Here is an 8,849-nt window from a genome sequence, read left to right on the forward strand (position 1 = left end):
CATTATTATTATTATTATTATCATTATTATTATCATTACTATCAATATTATTGACTCCGTGTATCTATAAATTGACTGATTAAAACTTTATCCAATCAATCTTAGCTAAAGGCTTCCGCACACTTTACGACTGGTCAACGATCCGATTATGAAACAAATTACATTTTTCTTACTTTCTGGAAATGTGGATGTAAAGTATCTTTTTTATCTGAGGTTCATATATTATCAACTGTGAGGATACTAACATAACGACATCAATTTCGAATGATTGCAAGCCTTCATTTTTTTTAAATGATTATTATCCAACTTAGTTTCAAATTGTAGACAATCGTACGATTGCTATGGCGTCATTACGATATTCAAATATCTTTTATTCGAATAATGATGATACCATAATCACAAATTTGAACACAGGTATTTGTACGACGATTTAGAACATTACACGATAAGATCAAGTACCATGTGACAATATTCGTTGTGTGCCATAATCGGGTCGCAACTCAATCGGAATGTGTCTAGTGGCGTTTATTACCAACGAGGGTCGCTTTCGTTGGTGTAACTGCATCATGAGCAGAGTAGAGGTGCCGTGGCCGAGTGGTCTAAGGCGCCTGGCTATACATGAAAGTCCGGGGTTCGATCCCCGGCGGCGGCACCTATGCCCGTGAGCAAAGCATTTAATCTACAATGCTCTTTTATCTTGCTTTCAAATAAATGAAAATGCTATATGCATTAGCAGGTAAGGGACGTGTCTTAAATATTTCATCCTACATGTCAATATTCGTCCTCTTAGCGGGCTCTATACCATTATGAAGACAAATGGATTTTCCCAAAATTAAAAATCTCGTAAATTGCTACCCTGAATGGCTTGAAAAACTGCGAAAAAAGTTGCATATATTTATTTATTTATTTAATTATTTACTTATTTATCAGAACATATTCATTCATGAACAAAAGATCAGCATAGAACTGTTTTTTCGTCAGTGACCCGATGAAAACATGAAGAACAACAAAAATCATCATATCATGCATAAAAATAAAGTCAAAATCTGAGGCAAAGATAACAATGCTTGGTAACATAAACAAATATTTTTACTTAAATTATAACATGAATAAAACTGAAATATTGAAGTTATCAGAACGGGACAGTTACTGATAATAAAACTACTAATTGTATAATTTATTCACTGATAAAACCCCCCACTGAAATGATAGTAATGAATTTATTATGGCATTATAGAAAATATATAGAAAATCTGGCGAAACAATAACAATAAGGTAAGAGCTCACTTGCAAAAGGGGTTAGGTCCATTTTTCATCAAATTTGATTTTTATGTCTCAATATATAGATTTTAGTAGAGCTATAAGATGATACCAAAGAAAAGTTGAAATTCCTATTAAAAGGTGAACTAAAATGGCAAAGAAATGTCCTTCTTTTCAAAAGGGGTTAGATCCATTTCAGTTTAGTTGCAAAAGGGGTTAGGTCCGCACAGATTTTTTTTTGGAAAATAATATCTTTAAATATATGAAGACATGTAGATTTCTCTTATACCCAATTTATGTTCTCATGGTAGGGTACCATGAAAATTCAGTTTCGCATAAGAATATTGCAATAAGGGAGAATAAAAAAATGATTTTCTTGGAGTGGACCTAACCCCTTTTGCAACCAAACTCTTCTGAAGAACTCATTTGTCAAAAGGGATTAGATCCATTTTTCATAAATCTTATTGTTTTCTGTCTCTAAACCTCTAAATTTTTAGTCAGTCTGATGATTCCAAAGACAATTTGAAATTCAAATGAAAACGTGAATGAAAGTGGCAAAGAAAAATCACTTTTTTAATCAAAAGAGATTGGATTAATTTCAGTTTACTTGCAAAAGGGGTTAGGTCCACAATGATATTTTTTAATATGTATATTAATAAAATGAAGACAGGTAGATTTCTTTTATACCCAAATTTATGTTTACATGATAGGGTAGTACATCATTACAATTTAGTTTCTCAAAAGAATATTGCAATAAGCATGATAAGTGAGAACAAAAAACATGGTTTTTATCGGAATGGTCCAAAGAGGACCTAACCCCTTTTGCAACTAAACTCTTCTGTGTCTAAAACTATAAAATGTCAAAGATCTTATTATTATTATTATTATTATTCATTATTATTATTATTATTATTTATTATTATTATTATTATTCGGAAAGAACTGAAGGGTAAAGGAATCTCGGTAATAACATGAAAACTAAGGAAAGATGAAAACAGAAATGCATTCATACATGTATATGCTGGTAATAATTGTGTATGACAGCCAATGTGAGGTGAAAATTGACATAGTATCATAAGAAATCTTTTTTTTAAAGGATAATTTGAAATAATTTTCTGAAACTGCATTCTTAAGAGAATCTGGCAAATACGATGAATATGATATGAATATGATATGATGAATATTACGTGTTTGTTTTGCATTACGGTGAAAATGGTAATTTGAATCTGATGAAAATGTTTAATTTCCTGAACAAAGTACAAATAAAATAGGTACGGCACCGATAATAGTCACCTTTCCGTCCTTTGAAATTATGAAATCTTGTTTACGGTGCTTAAAAAATGCACCCCTGCACTGTTACCGATTCCATTTTTTCAATTTAAGCTAATAATAATTTGGTATTCTTTTTTATCAGGTTATAGATCCTATAATCTATGTGGAAATACTACTTGATGATGTCAATTTCGATTTCCATCCAAGTATTTTATTCCAAATACATTAAAGATAACACAATGAAAAAAATATAAAGAGACAAAAAGTTTTTAAAAGAAAATCAAAGATATCGACAGAAAATCGGCAATATCATCTGAGGTAATGATAAAAAATGATAAAATAAGGATTGGCGCACATATATAGTCATGACTATATAGTTGAAACAAACAAATGGAAATGGGGCATGAAACTAATATTCAGTATATTGTATGGATGCGACAATGTCCAAAGAATAAGTAGGAAAAAAGTCATAGACCCCCTACCCCCCCCCCCCCCCAAACAAAGAGACAAAACCATGATAATAGAAATTCGATGGATGTTCAGTAATTTATTTTTAAATTGTCTTTTAGAAGTATTATAAAATTATATGTTAAATGTGCACGTTTCTAAACTATATGGGCCGGTATGTCATGTATGTCGGTATGTCTTATCGAATGTTTAGATTTATCTAGGTCCATCTGTGGATTCCCCAAGCCTAAATTCTTTTAAATTTAAGTTGAAAAAGTTTCTCCAAGATACTAGTTAGTTTATGTAACTCTTCATCACTCATACATTATATTTTTCATATATACTCAGCACTACGAACTGTGAAATATGATATTTTTTTGTTTTCCTGTTGATCCGTAACATTCGCTGTGAGTGTCGGGGCAAGAATCTGGAGAACATTGATCTTGCTTTTTTTCTCTCATTTTTTATTTCTTTCTTTCTTTTTTTCTTTTAAACTATTCATTCAGATAGATTTAAGTTCAAATTTCTACCATGTTGTATTTGTGTTTTGTTTACATTAATCATACGAATATGTTATAGGAGGCTGCCTCCTACAAGCTTCGCTTTTTAGCAGCTTCCTCCGTTTCCGACCTGTTATCTTGATTATTATACATAATAAGTTTTTTGTTTAATGATTATAATTATATCAAGATGTATGTAACAAAACTAATTGTAAATGTAAATGATTGTTGGAAATGGAAAATTAATGAAATGAAATGAAATTGTTAAATTATTTTTTTAAATGAGAACACGGTAGGGAGACATACTATTTGAGTGTGGTATAGTTGCATGATTCAAGGGAAGGAGTCGAGTCATTATGGTTTGTTTTACATATACATATCCGATTGGGTATTTTGTAGAATGATTAATATACGTAATCGGCTAGAGTATGTGTTATTCCAAATTGAATTACAATAGAAAGGATAAATTTGAGCATTGTAAAGGGTAAGTAATATGTAACTAGGCAAGTCATATTTCAAGCGATTCAAGATTCCATTAAACTGATAAAACGCGATATTTAAACAGAGACCGCGAAATTATTTGATCATTCTAAATTAGATTGTTTGAAATCATTCCTGAAATCTTAACTTGAAATCAGGAATTTGGGACAAGATTTTTAATTAGAACATCAATTTAAGTACAAACATTATTGATCATGAAGAAGTGACGCATCATCAGCACAAAATGACAACATCAATATCAAATGCATTTTACGAATCTGATTCCTCGAAATATAGTGCCTTTGTTTCTGCCCAAAACTAATACTCAATAACTTAATTAATTGATCTTCTCTAGCCACTCAATAGACCGTCATTAAACAAGAAATACTAATCAAATTTTTAATTCGTTCATGCAAGCCGAGAGCAAAACAAACAACTTCTCTCAACAAAAGAACTCAACGCACCTGTTACAATGTACCGTGACGGGTCAGAAAGTATTTGGTGTAACAATGCTCACAGTAATGTTTGTTTCACTATGGACCTACACCATAGAGATGATAATTAGTATACATCTCTATGACCTACACTGATCATGCTGATCAGGGAAACCTTCCACGAAATATACGTGATCTTCACGGACTATTGTTATAAGCTACCGAAACTATTGCATCTCATTGGCTCAGACTCACTTTGTCAGTGAAAACCATTCATTGACTACTAATATTTGTTTCATAAAAACAAATCTACTCTTGATAATGTCCAGTTAAAATGCAGGTGACTGGAATATTTCGACGTCAGACAAACCCATTGGCATGTTTGGTAGCGGCGCCTATTTACTTGACCGTTTTACTCAGTATTTGAATATATTCATCCGATTGATAAAAAGTGCATGAACGACGCGACATGGGTAAGGAGCTGGAAGAGACCCCCTACCCCCCCCCCCCCAACAAAGAGACAAAACCATGATAATAGAAATTCGATGAATGTTCAGTAATTTATTTTTATATTGTCTTTTAGAAGTATTATAAAATTATATGTTAAATGTGCACATTTCTAAACTATATGGGCCGGTATGTCATGTATGTCGGTATGTCATATCGAATGTTTAGATTTATCTAGGTCCATCTGTGGATTCCCCAAGCCTAAATTCTTTTAAATTTAAGTTGAAAAAGTTTCTCCAAGATACTAGTTAGTTTATGTAACTCTTCATCACTCATACTTTATATTTTTTCATATATACTCAGCACTACGAACTGTGAAATATATTTTTTTTGTTTTCCTGTTGATCCGTAACATTCGCTGTGAGTGTCGGGGCAAGAATCCGGAGAACATTGATCTTGCTTTTTTTCTCTCATTTTTTATTTCTTTCTTTCTTTTTTTCTTTTAAACTATTCATTCAGATAGATTTAAGTTCAATTTTCTACCATGTTGTATTTGTGTTTTGTTTACATTGTTCATACGAATATGTTATAGGAGGCTGCATCCTATACAAGCTTCGCTTTTTAGCAGCTTCCTCCGTTTCCGACCTGTTATCTTGATTATTATACATAATAAGTTTTTTGTTTAATGATTATAATTATATCAAGATGTATGTAACAAAACTAATTGTAAATGTAAATGATTGTTGGAAATGGAAAATTAATGAAATGAAATGAAATTGTTAAATTATTTTTTTAAATGAGAACACGGTAGGGAGACATAGTGTGGTTTGAGTGTGGTATAGTTGCATGATTCAAGGGAAGGAGTCGAGTCATTATGGTTTGTTTTTACATATACATATCCGATTGGGTATTTTTGTAGAATGACTAATATACGTAATCGGCTAGAGTATGTGTTATTCCAAATTAAATTACAATAGAAAGGACAAATTTGAGCATTGTAAAGGGTAAGTAATATGTAACTAAGCTAGTCCTATTTCAAGCGATTCAAGATTCCATTAAACTGATAAAACGCGATATTTAAACAGAGACTGCGAAATTATTTGATCATTCTAAATTAGATTGTTTGAAATCATCCCTGAAGGAATTTTGGACAAGATTTTTAATTAGAATATCAATTTAAGTACAAACATTATTGATCATTAAGAAGTGACATATCATCAGCACAAAAAGACAACGTTCATTTCAAATGCATTTTACGAATCTGATTCCTCGATATATAGTGCCTTTGTTTCTGCCCAAAACTAATACTCAATAACTTAATTAATTGATCTAAACTAGCCACTCAATAGACCATCATTAAACAAGAAATACTAATCAAATTTTCAATTCGTACATGCAAGCCGAGAGCAAAAAACAACAAATTCTCTCAACAAAAGAACTCAACGCACCTGTTACAATGTACCGTGACGGGTCAGAAAGTATTTGGTGTAACAATGCTCACAGTAATGTTTGTTTCACTATGGACCTACACCATAGAGATGATAATTAGTATACATCTCTATGACCTACACTGATCAGGGAAACCTTCCACGAAATATACGTGATCTTCACGGACTATTGTTATAAGCTACCGAAATCCTTGCATCCCATTGGCTCAGACTCAATTAGTCAGTGGAAACCATTGACTATTATTTTGTTTCATGAAAACAAATCTACTCTTGATAATGTCCAGTTAAAATGCAGGTGACTGGAATATTTCGACGTCAGACAAACCCGTTGGCATGTTTGGTGGCGGCGCCTATTTAATTGACCGTTTTACTCAGTATTCGAATATATTCATCCGATTGATAAAAAGTGCATGAACGACGCCACATGGGTAAGGAGCTGGAAGCCCCCCCCCCCGAGAGGAGGGGGGGGGGTTATCAAGTGCTTTACAAAATAAAAAGGAAAAAGTATATTATGAAATTTTCGATAAAATTAATGCGATCTTCATGCATCTTTGAAACAAGGTATAGGCCTATTGTAGAAAAAGGCATAATTTCCGATTTTTTTAAGAAACTGAAATGAAATTCAGTACAGTGATACTGATGAAACACCAATTCTTGCGAGTTCTCTTCCTATTGGATCGAGGGGGGGGGGGGGGTGTTCTCCCCTCAAAATAAGAATGAAGTTATACTACTTTTGTGTTTGATAACTCTTTCCGGGAGTTCTCCTGCCCCTCCCCCATTTATGAAATCCTGTACTCGCCCCTGGTAACCACCGTTTGTTAATTGGATTAACGTTTCGCGATGCTGGGTAAAGGAATATCATACCGTGCTTAACTGTTGCTACATCAGAATAAACACCTTTTGTTCTGGCACGTACGGCCGACTCAATGTGAAGATGTATTCATCCGCGCTAGTTCATGACACAACGAAAATATACAATGTTCTAGAATGTTTGGATGAGGGTTCTATTTCCACGTTTATCAGATTCATCCTACATATTAAGACAATTAATGTCATCAGAAATGCAAGAAAAGAGGTTAGTTTATTATTCGAATCATGTATTTTTTATAGAATATTATTAAGCATAAAGTGAAATGTTAATCCTTTTATGTCACTTCATGCAGCTCGAATTATGTGTAAAGAGCCTATAAGGCTAGGGTCAACATAGTCTTGAGGACGCAATGATGATGAAGAAGTATATGTCAGTTTGTCAAAAATAATCATCATTGCGTCCTCAAGACTAGGGTCAACAATGGTCAAATGGATTTTTTACATTTCCATTGAATTATTAAAATAGATAACGAAGCTTTATTCTCAAAGACTGAATGCAATATACAATGATTAATTCAACTTTGCATTGATAGATAGTGAGGTTTATTTCTTGAACATTGAATTTATAGTACAATAATTATAAATCCAACTATAACCAGAAGACCGCCAGAAACAGACAAGAATTCCGTGAGTACCCTCCGAGAAACTGAATTAACATATCTTTGGAAGGTTTATAGAAATCATTTCTAATGAGATATACGAATTAAGAGCTTTGCCCCAAAAGTTTTGTTTCGAAATACTTGTATTTGTATTTTATTCTTTTTAAGACGGAGGAGACGCTTGCCTCGAAACAGCTGAAGCGACAGAAGAACATCCCAGAAAAGAAGGCACGGCGACTGTCGATAACCCATGTCCTAAGAGCGGTGGAAGATCTTAGTAAGTAAATACTATATGAAAGAATATTACATTTCCTACAAGTTGATAACACTTTTTTATGAATATGAGGCAATCTGGTGCAAAATCGAGTACTTTTTTCCCAATATTACAATGCGGAAATACGATTGTGTGTTTAATAAATAATGAAAACATGTATTAACTTACCACCATCTTACAAAACTATTATATAAATAATTGCTTTAGGTTTGACAAAAATCAGAAAGCAAAAGCTTCAGTCCGTTTTTAAATTATCTAAGGTCTCAAAGTTGAAAGTACGAGTTTACTATATCATATTTCACGCGTGTTCGTGGAAATCCAGTAGTTTGTAATGCATTGTGTATTTATACTTTTTTCTCGTAATGTGGCGTAATGCGCCAAAGAATTGAGGGGGCAGACATGACGTACGGGAAAATTTTCTAGAAAAATGCTCCGCTCAAGTGAAGCAAGCGAGCAAATTATTTTTACAGTTTTAATGCAAAAATATTGTTTTGTAATGGATTTTGACTTAATAAATATGATTTCATAGTTCACCCATTTCTCTCTCTTTTTTGAGGGGGGGGGGTCCTGACAATTTTGGCCCCTTGCCCCGACACCCATAACACGTGCGGAAGATATGATACATTTTCTCTTTTGAAGGGGGGCATTGAATGACAAAAGAAAGTGTTTGGAGCAAGGGCGGATGGCTCACTCTTCAACCTCTTTCCTTAATTAATCAAAAATTTCGGAGGGAATACCCCACGCCCCTCTCCTTGTTGCCACAACGCCCCTCCCCCCTCTTTCTCTCTCTTACACACATTCTCCGATCTCGAGCCCAA

The sequence above is a fragment of the Lytechinus variegatus genome, chromosome 1, assembly GCF_018143015.1.
Source record: "Lytechinus variegatus isolate NC3 chromosome 1, Lvar_3.0, whole genome shotgun sequence".
Classification (NCBI taxonomy): domain Eukaryota; kingdom Metazoa; phylum Echinodermata; class Echinoidea; order Temnopleuroida; family Toxopneustidae; genus Lytechinus; species Lytechinus variegatus.